The sequence below is a fragment of the Lepisosteus platostomus genome, chromosome 5 (assembly GCF_059453375.1).
Source record: "Lepisosteus platostomus isolate fLepPlt1 chromosome 5, fLepPlt1.hap1, whole genome shotgun sequence".
Classification (NCBI taxonomy): Eukaryota; Metazoa; Chordata; class Actinopteri; order Semionotiformes; family Lepisosteidae; genus Lepisosteus; species Lepisosteus platostomus.
The window spans coordinates 46,773,952-46,790,647 of record NC_142615.1 but is presented as its reverse complement, the minus strand read 5'-3'; the positions used below and the strand labels follow the sequence as shown (position 1 = coordinate 46,790,647).

At 46.4% G+C, this 16,696-nt stretch overlaps 1 long non-coding RNA gene and 4 pseudogenes across 2 annotated transcripts; 1 reads left to right on the top strand and 4 right to left on the bottom strand.

The window, feature by feature from the left end:
- The first annotated feature begins 10,536 nt into the window (after positions 1–10,536).
- LOC148667520 (uncharacterized) lies at positions 10,537–13,606 on the top strand. Of its 2 annotated transcripts, none has more exons than XR_015936642.1 (4): positions 10,537–10,655; positions 11,949–12,049; positions 12,137–12,250; positions 12,952–13,606. It is a non-coding gene; the product is annotated as an uncharacterized LOC148667520 (long non-coding RNA). The 2 variants fall into 2 exon arrangements; XR_015936643.1 differs by having other exon boundaries at positions 10,543–10,655; positions 11,902–12,049.
- An 819-nt stretch (positions 13,607–14,425) lies between these two features.
- LOC148667519 (5S ribosomal RNA) lies at positions 14,426–14,544 on the bottom strand (annotated as a pseudogene).
- Positions 14,545–15,080: 536 nt separating this feature from the next.
- On the bottom strand, positions 15,081–15,199 carry LOC148667518 (5S ribosomal RNA; annotated as a pseudogene).
- A 537-nt stretch (positions 15,200–15,736) lies between these two features.
- Positions 15,737–15,855, bottom strand: LOC148667517 (5S ribosomal RNA; annotated as a pseudogene).
- A 531-nt stretch (positions 15,856–16,386) lies between these two features.
- On the bottom strand, positions 16,387–16,505 carry LOC148667516 (5S ribosomal RNA; annotated as a pseudogene).
- Positions 16,506–16,696: the final 191 nt, after the last annotated feature.

Sequence of the window (16,696 nt, the reverse complement as noted above, 5' to 3'; positions counted from 1 at the left end):
CAAACGATTTTAGCAACCAGGGGTCGTGGCAAAAACAAACAGCTTTTGGTAAAGTGGCGTGGCTGGAGCGATAAATTCAATAGTTGGGTGAAGGCTTCTGAGGTCCGAGACATATAGAGGTGGTGACAAATGAACCCCAATGGTTTCTATGTGACGCTGGCCAGTAATTCATCCTCAAAGATGTTTCCAAAGAACGCCTGACTTCACAGAGCATCTGGCAAAGGCGATTGACCTGGACGGGGGCTGGGAAGTGGGCCTGGTCGAACTACACTATCCGAATACACTAAACACTTTTGATGAAGACGAAGTTTTTCTGTTCATCAGCGAGGAGCTCAAGACTATCTGGACCTGTACCTTACCGAGAGGGTACTACGGCAACATCGAGCAGCTCTTGCATGAAATGAAACGGGCTGCTGAAAAATCCAAGATTCGGCTGTAAGTCTTAAATACAACCCCATTAGCCGGTCGGTAAGAATTGTTAGTGATAAACGGTTTGTTATGCAGCTGCGTAATCGCCTAGCGCGGATGTTGGGTTTCAATTCGGGTGTCGCGGGTGTAAAATCACCGCACCCCGTCGATATGACTGGCGGATTTAACACCATGTATATATACACCGATATCATAGAACACCAGTTAGTAGGCGACGTCTACACACCGCTTTTGCGTTGTGTGCCCTTCAGAGGCGTGGATGGTGAATTCGTCACAGTATTGTACGACAAACCCCATTACGTGCCGGTGAGCATCGACCATTTTAACAACATCACTATTGAAATAAAGACGGATCAAAACGAACACGTGTCATTTGCATTTGGAAAGGTCATCGTCAAGCTGCATTTCAGACCTGTGAAAGCGTCAAACATCTAAAAGGATGACGGTCATCAAGAGCTACGGGGATCCTTCTCTGTATACGCACTACTACAAACAACAGGCTGGTTATGGATTACCAGGATTTTCAGGGCTACCGGTTCAGTACGGCGCTGGTATCGGGGGTATTTTCAGAGCGCTATTTAGAAAAGCCGTGCCTTTTCTGAAACGCGGGTTTGAAATAGCTAAGCCGCACATGGCATCGGCAAAGACGTGGTCGGCAACGTTACAAGCGCGGTCATGTCTAAGGTGGGTGCACATCAGCAGGAAGGTTCGGGTCTAGCATACATCCGCAGGGGTGTCGGTAGAAAAAGACAGACGTCATCATCCCACCGTCGGGGGCCGCCGAAACCTGATAAAAGAACGGCTAAGCGCAGACAGGCAACTCATAGAAGCTTCAGGTCGACCAAGAAGAGCGTGACACACCGCAATCAACGCGACACGAAACGAGACATATTTTAAACATGGCTTTTGTTCACGGCGGGTCTGCAGAATGCGCCAAGTCGGAGCTGGACATATTTCAATTAGCACCTACCCAAACAAGCGTCGAGAAAAGTTTTTACATAGAAGTTCCTCCCCTCACGGCCCTCACGGAAAACGCACCTCTGGAGTTCTACGTCGCAGGCAACGGTGAAGATTATTTAGATTTAAACAACACGCTGCTCTATTTGACCTGTAAAATAACGGAAGCAGACGGTCGGGACATTGATGCGGCAGCCCGTGTGAGCCTGGTGAACTACCCCATCGCTGCCATCTTCAGCCAGGTTGACATCACCGTAGGAGACCGATTGATCAGCCAGAGCAACAACTGCTATCCTTACAGAGCCTTTATAGAGTTGGTCCTGAACTACAGTGAAGAGACGCTGAAGACGCAGTATTCAACAGGTCTCTTTTACAAAGACACAGCCGGTGAACACGAGTCCACAATTTTGGATGGTCCCAATCAGGGGTTCCGAAAAAGAGCATCATACACGACGCAAAGCCGAAAACTGGAGCTCCTGGGTCACATTCACGCCGACCTGTTTTTTCAGGACAAACTACTACTGAATGGCGTAGACCTGAAAATAAAACTCACGCGAAACAGAGATGCTTTCTGCTTAATGAACAACGCCGGAGAACACAAACTGAGCGTACTCTCTGCATCTTTGTTTGTGAAAAGAGTCAGAGTGTCACCCGGGGTCAGACTGGGACTCGCCGAAGCACTCCTGACGGCCAACGCTAAATACCCCATAGACCGCGTACAGATGAAAGTCTTCAGCCTGCCAGCAGGGAGCCGTGTGTGTAACCAAGAAAACCTCTTTCTCGGGCAGTTACCCAAAGTGGTCATTTTGGGGTTTGTGGACAACGCGGCATTCAGCGGCAGTTTTACCCAAAACCCCTTCAATTTTAAACACTACAACGTTAACTTTCTGGCTCTCTACGCGGACGGGGAACAAATCCCCACTAAACCGCTTCAACCAGACTTCCAGAATGGACATTGCGTCCGTGAATATTTTAATCTGGTGGAAACAGCCGGGAAGCGTCTGAAAGACAAACCAGTTCTGGTGGACCGCGAGGAGTACGCGCGCGGTTACACATTGTTCGCTTTCAACCTCAGCCCCGACGACGAGTGCACAGGACATTATTCACTTATCAAAACGGGTAATCTGAGAGCTGAAATACGCTTCGCGCTCCTGCTACCCACTACAGTTAACATGGTTGTGTACGCGCTGTTCGACAACGTGATAGAGCTGGATATGAGACGTCAAGTCATTTACGACTTCAGCTAAAAAGCACTGGGAGACCACACAACCTGCACATAAAGATGAACACCAAACAGCTGGAAGACATTCTAACCCGAGACCGCTATACCCGAGACAGTTTTCTAGGCGTGTTCCCCAGTGATGCCCTACCGAGCGAGAGACTGGCGCGGCGCCCTCTGAGTTTAATAGTTAATACTCACCCACACGACCGCCCCCGTGAACACTGGCTGGCTATTTACTTACCCGACGACGAGGGCGCAGAATTTTTCGACTCCTACGGATTTTCACCCGAAGCCTTTTTCTTTCCCAAGAACATTAATGATTTTTTAAACAGAAATGCTAACTCCATATTTTACAATAACAGACAATTGCAAGATTCTTTTGCAGTGACCTGCGGTCTACACTGCGTCTTTTTTCTATACCATAGATGTAAAGGTTTATCTTTTAGAAACATTTTAGAACTTTATTCTACGGATGCAATCCAGAATGACCGCATGGTGGAAATGTTTCTGAAAAACCGGCGGCGTGAGAGACGGAGACCCCTGTAACCCTTTCAAGCCCTTTGAAAATACGAATGTTCAATTATGCGGGTGTTTACGACAATTTAAAACATGTCATAAATGTTAATCGGTCGTCTAAAATAAAAATGAAATCGAACCATTTCGCCGTCTGTGTGGTTATTATTTAAAAAGAACACAAAACATGGATGAAAATCAACACAATATTTTTATTATACATTCGCTGTTACAGCGCTCAAGCTTTTTTTAATACATGTTACAGACAAACCATTTTTAAACATATTGCGCACGCTTTTTAATATACATTTCAAGTCATTTAACACAAACACACAGACCCAGAGAAAAAAATGTTACAAAGACAGCCATGTGGGTCTAGGTATTAATGATCGTCTCCTTTCAGCGGTTATCTTAGAGACCGGGTCGACCGTCGACAACTCTACCGGTTGTTTTAAAGTTTTGGCCGACGTGGCACACCCCGGCGGGGCAGCCTTGAGTTTTTCAAGTAGCTCTCGGTTACCAGCGTTGGCTAGCAAGGTGCCCGGCACGTTGATTTCAGCCATAGCCTCCATGAACACATCCCAACCTTTAGGCTTCTTACCGCCAGCAACTGCTTGCTGCTGCGTGAGAGCCCTGACAAGATCAATCATGTGAGAGCCCTCAACGGGTGCCCCCTTGTACACAAATTCCCCCTTTCGTTCCAGGCTATTAGTGGTTCATTGCGGGCCATGGTCTTTAACAATATCTCGGCATTTCTCCGGAACCTCTGAGACACGCTGTCCAAAATATACCCAAAGTCAGCCTCGCTCGATGACGGCGGTTGCGCGAACGTACGTGATAGTTCGGTGGGTGCATTTTCCGGTAGTACAACGGTTAAAGTCCCCTTTTCGGAAGTCTCCTGGCGTACTAATGTCAAATACCATTGCAACACCTGGCTGTACAATTTCACTTTTTCATATTCGGCCAGATGCGAGTTCTGCAGAATGTCACGCATTTCATCATCCAGCCGACGGGCGGTTATTTTTCTTACATCGCTTTCGACCCCAGACCGCTCTCGGAGTCGATCGAGCTGTTTCTGAGGTACCAGGTACATTTTTTCAGCGTGCTCCATTATCGACGTTGTAGAAGCCCCGTAATCAGTGGTACTGCAATACTCAACAGGGCCCCGATAAAACCACCGGACTGGTTCACCAAGAGTCTCTTTCTTTTAAGAGAAAGACCCTTTCGACTCAAAGTCTTTATAAGCTTACGCTTTCTCTTCAGGGTCCCAAACTGCTTAGCAGATAATGGTATGTTCCCTTTCGAGGTATTCAAGGCGATTTCAGCTATGGCCTGTACAAGATCATTTGTAGCCCCGCAGAGAATAGCTTTCCGCTGTTTGGGGGTGGCTTTTACCAGAAAATTTAAGAGAGTCAGGTTTCTCCGAACGCGTGAAGACATGACGACGCCCCGAACGTGTTTTTTCGACTGAGTCGGTGGTTGTGAGATCACCGACTTTTAGATTTTTTAAACACATAAGCCGTGGGTACATCTGGGGGGAAAAGACCTGTTCGCAAGCGATAGTCATCTGGGGTGTCGGCATTTAAATCCACCAACAAGTAACCGAAAGGTTTTTTAGTAGCGTCATCGAACGCTTCCAAAAAAAATTTGGCTTTACCGGGGTACATCTGCCGGGACAGGGTTGTAATCTGTAGTTTATCTCTAGGGTTTTTAAACAGCACCATGTACTTTGTATTTAACGCGATGGTTCTACTTTTCCGACCTTGACAAAACACATTTTGGACGATATACATGATGCTGAGGTTTCGGTGGTGTACGTATTTGGTAAAAGCTTTTTCTATCTCATTATTTTCACACGCAGACTCCATCAAATCATCCACTATAATCAAATTTACTCTACCCGGCGGCAGTAGCTGGTCGTCGGAAAACGACGTCGGTAGTCCTTCTATAAACTGAATGTATGGAAATTTCACAAGCAACTCGTCGTATAGAGGTTGCCAGCAGCTGTAACACCAGACTATGTTTTCGGGTTTACGAGTCATAACGGTATCACCGCTCTCCAAGAGCTGTTTTATAAAATAACTTTTACCGCAATTCGAGGGTCCGGACAAAATGCACGAAAAAGGGTGTTTTAACCTGACATCCATCGTGTTAATATCCGTAGGGCAACGATGTCAAATTTTCTTGCAGCACCCGCTTGTCGTACACCACCTTCTGGGTTTTCTTTAAGGTCCGGGTCTCAATGCGCCAATCCTTTTTAACACGCACGATCATCGGCTGTTGAATAGAAATGTGTTTAAATTCCCGGCACTCTGCATAAGGGTTAACGCCATAGTCAAAAACCAAGTCCCGCAGACTCTCAAAGTTAACTTTTTCACAATTGTTCACATTGAGCGTAATGCCTTTTACCTTTAAACAGGCTTTCCCTCCAGACAGTTTGTACCCGTACGACTTGGGTCCTGTTGACACAAACTCGGTGATGTGTTGACCAGCATCGATTTCGCTGGTCAACTCACCCAAGTAGTCGCCCAGTTCCGGATTCCACTCACCCTCCCGGCTCACAAAGATAACGGAATCTGTGTCATGGTAGAGACAACGGCCTTGCAAAGCATTTAGCAGATTGTATAACTCCAAGCGGGCATAGGCGGTTGTAAAGCTAGCGATGAAAATGTTAGTGTTTGAATGGCCCGTATAGTGGTGTTTAGTGTGTTTCCACGTAACACAGGCTGTGTTTTCATTGATAAACTCGCAGGCTGACACCTCATGATATGGCGTAAATAAGTACCTGAACAATTCATCGGGGTTTCTCACAATGGTGGTCTGTGGTAAATTGTCTCTTTGCCCATACTTCCCCCACAAACTGTTCAAGGCAATTTTTGAAAGCTGTCTTTTGGCCGGATTCTTTTTAATGTTGCCGGGGTCCAGCCGGACACCCTCTTTTTCATAATATTCGCCGATATATCTTTGTTGTTTCGCGACATCTGTACACCACTCTGGAAACCCCGAAGCTTCCTGCTTCCCTTTCAGATGCAGTTTGATGTAGTCGGTAAAAAGATCGTGTGAGGCCTTTTCGAAATGCCAAATTTCGTAAATTTTACACACTCTATACCCCAGGTCTATGGCCTTCTGTAATTCGGGGGTGCACCAGACACCAGTCAAGGCGCGATTTTCATCACCGTGCTCACAGGGGGTGGTCTGTTTTGTTTCAGCACACGTACGACACAGCGTGAAAAACAGTTTTTTGTCAATTTTGGTTGGTAGAACTGGAAAGTACAAACGTCTGGGTGGGTAAACTTTCACCTTCGCTAAACCGAAATACCGTTTTAAATCTCCAAAGTTGTTATATATTATTCGGGGGTGGCCCAGTGGGTATTTTTTAGTTTTGTTCACAAACGGATACAGACTGGTGAAATCATAGTAATGAATTTTTTCACTGGGCTGCGCTGTGTAATGCAAACAAATCGCATTTGTTCTCCCCCCAAAAAGCGACTCGCGAGGTTGCAGAGGCTCTGGTAATTGTGCGGCTGTTAGAAATTTACCCAAGTCTCCATTTTCAACAAGCATGTCTCTGAACTCGTGCTCCCACAAAACACGCACGTTAAAACCTCTCATTTTGAGAAAATTAATTTTCACCATCGTCTTTCTGTACAACCAACCAAAAGTAGTGTTTGTCAGCTGATTAAAATCATTTTCACAATAACAAACGCTACAACCGTGAAAAAAGCAACCGTTGAACTCAAAGGCTGTCGGCATGCCGTCAATTACAGCATAACCATCCAGAAAATATGGGCCAACCTTGAACTCACCGGCCGTGGTTAACGCGTGTTGGATTTTAACGCGCTCGGTGTGTTCGATGTACATAAGCCATTGAATGCTGGGTGTAGAAAATCGTTTTTGCTGGCGGTGGTAATTGTCATGGGGTAGCAACGCAATCGTCTCTTCCTGTAAAAACATAAGTCTGAACATGGCCATGCAGACACTAGCGATGGTCACAAACTGAAAGGGGTCGATGCACACAACGCAGGCGGCCCCTGACTCAGTCACGCATGTCTGTCTGGTCATATTCATGACCTCGTCCCGAAACCTGACACAGCCTTCTCTTAGAATTGCCACATCCAACTGGCAGTAACGTTTCAACTCTCTCTGTAAGTTAAACACACTTCCCCGGCATTCTTCATACCAAACCAAAAACTCGGCTTTCTCGCACGGCAGCATGTAGTTAACGCCGTAAAGTTCAGGCGGAGGCATCGGTCCGACATAGTTTTGGTTTTCTGCAGTGTTCATCAAGTGTGGAAAATGACCCTTACACCCGGGGAACCCCATGGCGGCCGGCAGTTTGCTTAATTTCATAGGCAGAAAGTTTAAAGAATCGATAAATCGGATGTTCAGAGCTTTTACGGTCATACACATTATCTTACCACCCTGATTAATTAGTTCAACGTCCATCTTTTCAGCTAACAACTGCCTGATCACTAGGTAATTGTCATATCCCTTGCCATTGTGCGATATGAACGTATGGTTTTTGAAACGTCTATCGATAAATTTACACACAAAATCCTTTAGACAAGTTTCACCATAAAATTCCCAGCTGCGTTTATTGTCAATATGAAGGGCATGGACGTAATTTGGTATGTGGGTCCCCGTTTCCTGCATGCATTCAAAGTCGAAAAAAATGTACTTGTTTGAAATTTTGGGGTTGTCCAAAGGCGGTATGTAGCACAAATGTGTGTCCGGGGTGTCGATCACGTTGTTACAACGCGAGCACAGTTTCTCTTTACATTTGTGATTTGCGAGGTTATAAACCCCACATTTCTCACAAAAGACCCTGCGCTCACACTTACTCACACCCGTCACCGCATTCCGCAAGTGTCTCGCCAAACACTGTGAGCTACGACAAAAGACCTTACAGGCCGGGCAATTCTGAATTTCAGCATCAATTTCGCAACACTGGGGATCTAAACAGGTTTTACAAGCTTTAACACAGGCGTGTGCGTTCTTGTGGCTATACGCTGCGTGGCAGTTAGTGCAAAAATACGCCGCCCCCACAAAAGCTTTAATATTTAAAACCCCATAAAAATGCTCTTCATGTAGTAGAACAAAAAGTATTTTAGAATTTGGTGGTGTGGGTCCCGTTGTAAAATATTTCCAATCACCCTGGTCGTGGTACAAAATTTTAATAACCACCTTTAAATGTTTTTCAAAAGCGGTAATGTCTGACAAACTAATTTTCCGATTCTCTGGAAAACCCAACTCTTTGTGTTTGTGCATTCGTTTAGCGCCCTGTAACATTTCCCCATCGGTACAACCCTCATTCAACAAACCGTACACACTCCCGGCGAAACACAGATTACCGCCCGTGTAATGTAAGTCTATAAGGTGTGCTTTTTTCTGCGCAATTACCCGGCTGTACAGAACGGATTTAAATCTTCGGCGGGCACCCCCCTGCATATTCCTAACTATCGTCACCACTAAGCGGAGGGTGTCATCGGTGAGAACCTCTGTGTGGCTCTGTAAGAGGTCCGAGATGTGGCTTAAAAAATCGCCCGCATTTAATTCTCCGGGGTGTCTCCTGCGTGAGAACAAGGGTTTGTTAAAACCATCCGCTGTCAAACGCAGCTGTACAAAATCATTCGCCCCGATGTTTGGAGAAAGTTCATCCAATATTCTCTGGACTGCACCATGCACAGCGTCTATAGCCTGTACATACGAGGTTATTCTGTCGAGATTAACAAAACGAAATTCTTCATGGTGCTCTGTTGCTCTAAAATTATTATAAGACCTGTTATAACGGCGTATACACTCCAGGAAAACCATGGGGTCTCTATTCACCCCGGCACCGCCACCAACCTGATTCAGATCGTTCAGTACAACCGGTTCTGGGTTACCACCATCCTGTTCTGCCACAACAACCTCGGGCCTTAAGTTATTTTCTACCACTGCATTTTCATTGCGTGGCTCGGGCGACCCTTGGGAAATCTGATGCCTCGCTCTGAATCTTTGACGACGCAACAAACATGCTTTTGCCAGTTTAATTCTTTTATTTATGTACAAAAGCTTGCGGTTGGCAAGAGGTTGGTCTTTTAAGCACTTTTTAGACCGCATGTTTAGTCATTTATCACCGGGGATTTCCACCGATGAAGCATGAAATAGCATCAACAGGTTCTGAAATCCAGAGGTTAGATCGGCATCCTCTTTAGAAATTATATCTAAGATGTTAGCGGTGAAAACCTGGATCGGTTTTGGAAACAAGGTCTGTACACCGGGTAAAACCGCTCTTAGACGCTCTAAAGCTCGTTTTTTGGTCACCACACTAGCGCTCGCCGTTGTTAGTATCTGTGTAATACCGCGCACGGAATCTAGCACATCACCCAACACCAAGTCTTTAGGCGCGTTATTATTTCGCTCCGCAGGCTTGACACCTCTGGCTTTGGTCGACGTCTTAACAGTCGTCTCGGATGCAGTCACCACCTTGGGTTCCGACGTTTCCACCACATTTGTTTAACCGCCCGTCGATACAGATGCTGTGTGAAAAAATAAGACTTTTTATTACCACGCCAATGCTCCACATCTCAAAATCTGAAAACACCACTGTGATAAAAATAAGACTTTTGAACAAAACAATCAATGAAATCTAAACTGTCAAAGTCAGAAAACTACGATAACTATGATAAAAACGCCACGCATATGGTGCATCCTTACACAAAGGGCTGTGGGTGAATGGAGCAAGTTACCCGGCCATGTTGTTACACCGGTTTCCTTGACTACTGGGTCAAGCGGCGTGCTAACGGCCTGTAGACCCTCGCACACACCAGTCGCTTTTAACTTTAAAAGCTAGGCAGTTTTAAAATAAGGTTTTTTAACACCCCCAAACAGAAAACTCCGCAAAGTAGGATCTTTCAGCAAATTAACAGCCTAACAAAAGAAGTAACGTTTACCGTAAGTGGATCATAACACATCTTGACCACGCTTAAATTATATTAACCTTTGCCTGTTGGTTTCAGCCGTTTTGAGCTCGATGCCCCAGTTAACTTGTTGGCACGACGCAGTTTATTTTTTGAAGGTCCGGGGTCTGCACGGAGTGGGAAAATACCATTAGTGAAAAATATAGAAAAACGGTATGTATTTTTATTATAGACACGTTTAAATGACCAGGCTAAAAGAATGTTTTATATAATACCAACCTCTTCTCTCAGGCGCTCTGATAATATCCCCCGCACCGTCTGGTATGATGTGAACATCGGCCTGTGTCACCACAAGGTTTTGGGTTGGTAATGCAATTGGGGTTTTTTAAATGTGTGGCGACTTGTCCCTTCGCCCGCGTCTGTGGAATAGACACATGCGCGTTTTGGTGCGGCGTATATACCCCTGTGTCTTTAAGACTCACATGGTCGTAAAGTGTTATTCAAAACATTGTCGTAATTACTCACCGGTGTTGTGCTGCACCGTAACTGGTCTTTTTACACCCGTGGTTTTCGGGGCTATTGGAAATGAATGGATACACACAGTCACGACCACATTACGGCACCAATCCCGGGTAATTCCATTATATTCATTCAATATTGCCTAGTATACAAATATTATACAACGTTTTGTAACTATAGCTAACACGAGACATGCACCGCGACGTTGTAATTGTCTCACAATAAGCCAGATATACATACCGCTGAAATTCGTTGAATCCTCGGCTTCGTCTATCAAGTCGAACAGTTCTAATTCTGTAAACAGACTATCTTCAGACTGTTGCAATTGATCGGCGTGGTCCATTCTGACGAGTTAGGCGATAACGTGAGACTGTAGGAATTGGAATGCAGCTAAAACTTCGCCTGTTAAACTGCTGGTACTTATACTCAAGCCGCTAAACATTCTCTTCTAAGAAACACACATGGTCCCCCCATAAAACCATTAATCTTAGGTATCGTTGGGGGTGCACGTACTGGTCTGTAGAAATTATTTTAAGAAACATTTTAGAAAACGTTTTAGACCGTTATAATGTTAAAATCTATATTATTTTAAGACATACAACGGTGTCTAAAATTTCTTAGCTGTTAAAACCTGCCGCGTTGTCTTTGTTTGATTCACCAGCAGACCGCTAAGAATATTATCAAGCAAAATGTTTTTATTATGTATCTGTTCTTTATAGGGACGTGTTCACAAACCAAGCTTGACGTTTTGAGGTTTTATTTTTCAGCGCTGCGCTGTTAAGAACATTTTTGCGTGAAATACATGTGGTGTTTGTAAATTAGAAAACTTTACATGAATTTAAAATGTTTGTAAACTTTCACTGGTGTCAATTTTAGCACCCCCCTCGGCATTCCGGAGCCTGTAACCCCCACTCGGCATTCCAGAGCCTGTAGCTAACCCCTCCCCACCCCCGTCTCCAATATCATCACAAATCATCTCTACCGGGAAACAATTTTAAAACTTTAAGAACAATCCGTTACAGTCTGTAGAACAACACCCCACCATTTGTTGTCTGTTAACACCTTAAAGACTTTTATGCTGGCGCTTTTATGCTGTGGAAATTTATCCCAAACTTTCGAAAAAGCTGTCGCGAATGTGTTATTAAAAATAAACTGTGTCTTATTACGTTATTTTAAAAACTTTAAGTCCAACCCCGCGTGTTTAAAATTTATTTTCGGGTGAAACACATCATTTGTGTTTGCGTTGTGTGTTTACACTTTAAAACTTATAAACTGATATGCGAATACTTCTCGCTCTCGATAAATCGGGGGGGGGGGGGGGTCATCACAACCAATTGTAAAATGTCTTGTGTTATGTAGGCGTGTTACACCATTGGCGCATATTCTTAAACGCTCCGACCTGACAGGGCCGCAGTGCGTGCTTGGCGCTGTCAGACACCACAGAGCTGCTGAGATGGCTTCTTTGTGTGGAGAAACAACGGGGTCCGCTACTCTACAAAGCGAAGAGGTAGGCGGCTAAAATATTTTTTCGGCTCGTGGAATTGTTGTATCGGTGCTTAGCGTATGTCATTTTAATACTTGGTCTTCTTTTTAGCAAAACCCGAACCCACCCTCTGAACCCTGTGACCGCGGTGGGGGTGTGAGTTCAGCTGGGGTACCAGATGTTGAAGAACAGCCGGGTGCTAGCGATGATACCACGCTACAAATGGTAAATATTAACGAAAAACCTTAGCTCAAAAGTGTAAATGCTCGGTATTTTAGGTGCAAAGCATGTCTATTTTGTTAAGCCTTCCTTTTCTTTTTCCTTTAATAGAATAAAGAGGATGTGGACGGGTCAAATTTCAGCCTACCGACACATGTGAATGTCTCGTGTCTATGCTTGTGTGTTCGCCCAAATGTTAATAAAGCTGATGCCCCTGACCCTAATGAGCCCGATGTTATGCCCCAGATTGTGAAAGCAGTAGTTTATTGCATCTTCAAACACTGTTTAAAGGGGGTCCTGGTTGATGACTGCCCGGCCTGTTTGATTGACCATCCTGGGCAGCGGGGCCACACATGTCTGTCTGTCGGCTACACAGATGGGTTTGAAGATGTGACGTTTGCCGCTTTAGAAATTTATAAGTCTCTCAGTTTAGCCCGAATTTTATCGGTTGTTCTGTACACCGCCCGGTGTCTGGGTTTGTACACCATTACAAATGACACTAAGCGGGGCATAAAACAGTTGCTAAAAAATATAATTGAGGACCACTCCCCATACGAGCATGTACACGCCACCCTTGAACAGCTGGATGAAAAATTAGTAGACGTGACTTTTGATGTGTTGCGAAAGAAACACTATTCTTATTTTTACAGACGCAAAAAAAAAAGATCTATGTAAAATGTGAATACAGATTTCACTCTGTTTTACAGACCCGGGTGTGCCATCGACCGAAGAATGAAGAATTTCGAATGTATACATCTGAATTCTTACTAAGAGTGCTTTACACACTTCTCTGTACAAAGCTTGATATGCAAAACAAAGAGTCGAATGCTAATGTCCTTAAATTTGTTAAAGAGATGCGTATGTCGAGAACTTGAGTGAAATTATTACAGATCTGATGTTTTCAGATCAGAAAAGGAAGCCTGGGGGGTTCTACAGTGTGTATTCCAAAATACAGCGTGTTTTGCACAGAACCTGTGGTAACACCATCCCGCTGGTTACGCAGGCAAATTTTTTTGCCCTGCTCGATCGGATCGCCCAGTGTGGTTCGCATGGCTTTAGACACGGTGAGCGGAAGGGGGTTATGAATGCTTTTTCAGATGCCGCAAAGTTTCTCAGCAGTGTAGGGGTGGTGGTTACGTGTACCGAACTAATTTTCCGCACCAACATTTAATTGTTGAATGCAAACAGGAGCCGGTAACGCATGTGTGCTGCGTTGTTTCACTGTTTGAAAACCCCTGTTGAAATAAAGCGGTTCACATTTCACATACTTGCAAACTGGAGTCTGTAACTTGTGTAAAAAGTGCTGCTGTGCTGTTTCTGTGTTTGAAAACCCACTGTTGAAATAAAGCGGTTCACATTTCACATACTTGCAAACTGGAGTCTGTAACTTGTGTAAAAAGTGCTGCTGCGCGGTTTCTGTGTTTGAAAACCCACTGTTGAAATAAAGCGGTTCACTGGTGTTTGCCCGGCGATTTCTTTCCGTGAGACTTTACGCAGTCAGTGTGTGTGTGTGTGCTTGCACCCCGGCTGTTTTGGAGACACGGCTTCTGCAGCATATAAGCAACCACGGCCCAAGCGTATTTAGACAGCATGTCTATACACATTAAGATGTAACAGAAACCGTCGTTGAACGCGTGGTGTTCTCTCATGTCCATGAAGTCGGCCTGCCACTGCCAGTCCATTTCGGACACCAGCGTCCTGTTTCTCTTAAAACGTACGCGCGCCGGCTTGTGCAGCGTATAAGCAGCCTGGCCGGACAGCCACTCGACCACCCGCCCGCGGCTGGCGCCGCGCACACCCCGGGATCTCGCGGCCCGCAACAGACCCCCTGCGCCGCCGTAACTGCCCGATTTCCTAGGGTTATAATAGAGCGCACTCAACCCCGCGGCAGACATGCTCCCACTTCCAAACCAATACACACTCGCACACACCCAGGGATGCACCGGCTGGGGGCTTTGGGACCCCGAGGCGTCGGGGCGACCGGTCGGTGGGGGTTCCGACCCACACCATTGGCTCCTGAGGGGGCGGGGCATGCACAAATAACAACACGCCATTGGATGGCTGGGGGGGCGGGAGAACCAAACACCGCGGACGACCATTGGATGGAAAAGGGGGCGTGGTACCTGTCAAAAGTTTGACGAAAGGTGTCGCTTTATACTACTGGCGCCTCCTGCGCTTAAAAGCTTACAGCACCTGGTATTCCCAGGCGGTCTCCCATCCAAGTACTAACCAGGCCCATCCCTGTTTAGCTTCCGAGATCAGACAAGATCAGGCGGGCTCAAGGGGGTGTGGCCGTAAGCGAGAGCAAGGCTCGCTGGCACCCTTCTTATTGAGAGGACAGCTCCGTCATCTCTTTTACGACGCTGCTTTTTTCCCTTGCGTTTTTCTCTTCTTCCCACGTTCTCTCTCTTCACTGCCTTCGTCCCCGCTCTATTTCACTTCAGCCTTTCACTCTTGCTTCCTTCCAATGAGGACGGAGCTGCGGGAGAAAGGGCACTATAGAGGATCGCTGTGGAGAGCTGCTGCTGTGCTTTGACATCTGAGCTCTGTGGAAAACGATCTCAATACAATTCTGAAAAACGCGACTCTCCGAACGCCAGCCGAACAAGTCTCCACAGCCGAAGCGCTGTGTCTCTTTTCAGCTGGCGATAAACCTTTCCTCGATCCTTTGCGGACTTGTAAAACTGTTCCTGAGCAGAATAAAAAACGCTCACGCTAATATACAAGCACCCGTGTCTCGCCAAAGCTGACAAATAAACAGACGGACAAGCCGCACTGCACGTGTGAACAGGGGAATGAGCGAGCGAGCGGGGATAGGGCGCCTCCTGCGCTTAAAAGCTTACAGCACCTGGTATTCCCAGGCGGTCTCCCATCCAAGTACTAACCAGGCCCATCCCTGTTTAGCTTCCAAGATCAGACCAGATCAGGCGTGCTCAAGGGGGTGTGGCCGTAAGCAAGAGCAAAGCTCGCTGGCACCCTTCTTATTGAGAGGACAGCTCCGTCACCTCTTTTACGACGCTGCTTTTTTTCCCTTGCGTTTTTCTCTTCTTCCCAGGTTCTCTCTCTTCACTGCCTTCGTCCCCGCTCTATTTCACTTCAGCCTTTCACTCTTGCTTCCTTCCAATGAGGACGGAGCTGCGGGAGAAAGGGCGCTATAGAGGATCGCTGTGGAGAGCTGCTGCTGTGCTTTGACATCTGAGCTCTGTGGAAAACGATCTCAATACAATTCTGAAAAACGCGACTCTCCGAACGCCAGCCGAACAAGTCTCCACAGCCGAAGCGCTGTGTCTCTTTTCAGCTGGCGATAAACCTTTCCTTGATCCTTTGCGGACTTGTAAAACTGTTCCTGATCAGAATAAAAAACGCTCACGCTAATACACAAGCACCCGTGTCTCGCCAAAGCTGACAAATAAACAGACGGACAAGCTGCACTGCACGTGTGAACAGGGGAATGAGCGAGCGAGCAGGGATAGGGCGCCTCCTGCGCTTAAAAGCTTACAGCACCTGGTATTCCCAGGTGGTCTCCCATCCAAGTACTAACCAGGCCCATCCCTGTTTAGCTTCCGAGATCAGACCAGATCAGGCGTGCTCAAGGGGGTGTGGCCGTAAGCGAGAGCAAGGCTCGCTGGCACCCTTCTTATTGAGAGGACAGCTCCGTCACCTCTTTTACGACGCTGCTTTTTTTCCCTTGCGTTTTTCTCTTCTTCCCACGTTCTCTCTCTTCACTGCCTTCGTCCCCGCTCTATTTCACTTCAGCCTTTCACTCTTGCTTCCTTCCAATGAGGACGGAGCTGCGGGAGAAAGGGCGCTATAGAGGATCGCTGTGGAGAGCTGCTGCTGTGCTTTGACATCTGAGCTCTGTGGAAAACGATCTCAATACAATTCTGAAAAACGCGACTCTCCGAACGCCAGCCGAACAAGTCTCCACAGCCGAAGCGCTGTCTCTTTTCAGCTGGCGATAAACCTTTCCTCGATCCTTTGCGGACTTGTAAAACTGTTCCTGATCAGAATAAAAAACGCTCACGCTAATACACAAGCAACCGTGTCTCGCCAAAGCTGACAAACAGAGGGACAAGCCGCACTGCACGTGTGAACAGGGGAATGAGCGAGCGAGTGGGGATAGGGCGCCTCCTGCGCTTAAAAGCTTACAGCACCTGGTATTCCCAGGCAGTCTCTCATCCAAGTACTAACCAGGCCCATCCCTGTTTAGTTTCCAAGATCAGACGAGATCAGGTGTGCTCAAGGGGGTGTGGCCGTAAGCGAGAGCAAGGCTCGCTGGCACCCTTCTTATTGAGAGGACAGCTCCGTCACCTCTTTTACGACGCTGCTTTTTTTCCCTTGCGTTTTTCTCTTCTTCCCACGTTCTCTCTCTTCACTGCCTTCGTCCCCGCTCTATTTCACTTCAGCCTTTCACTCTTGCTTCCTTCCAATGAGGACGGAGCTGCCAGAGAA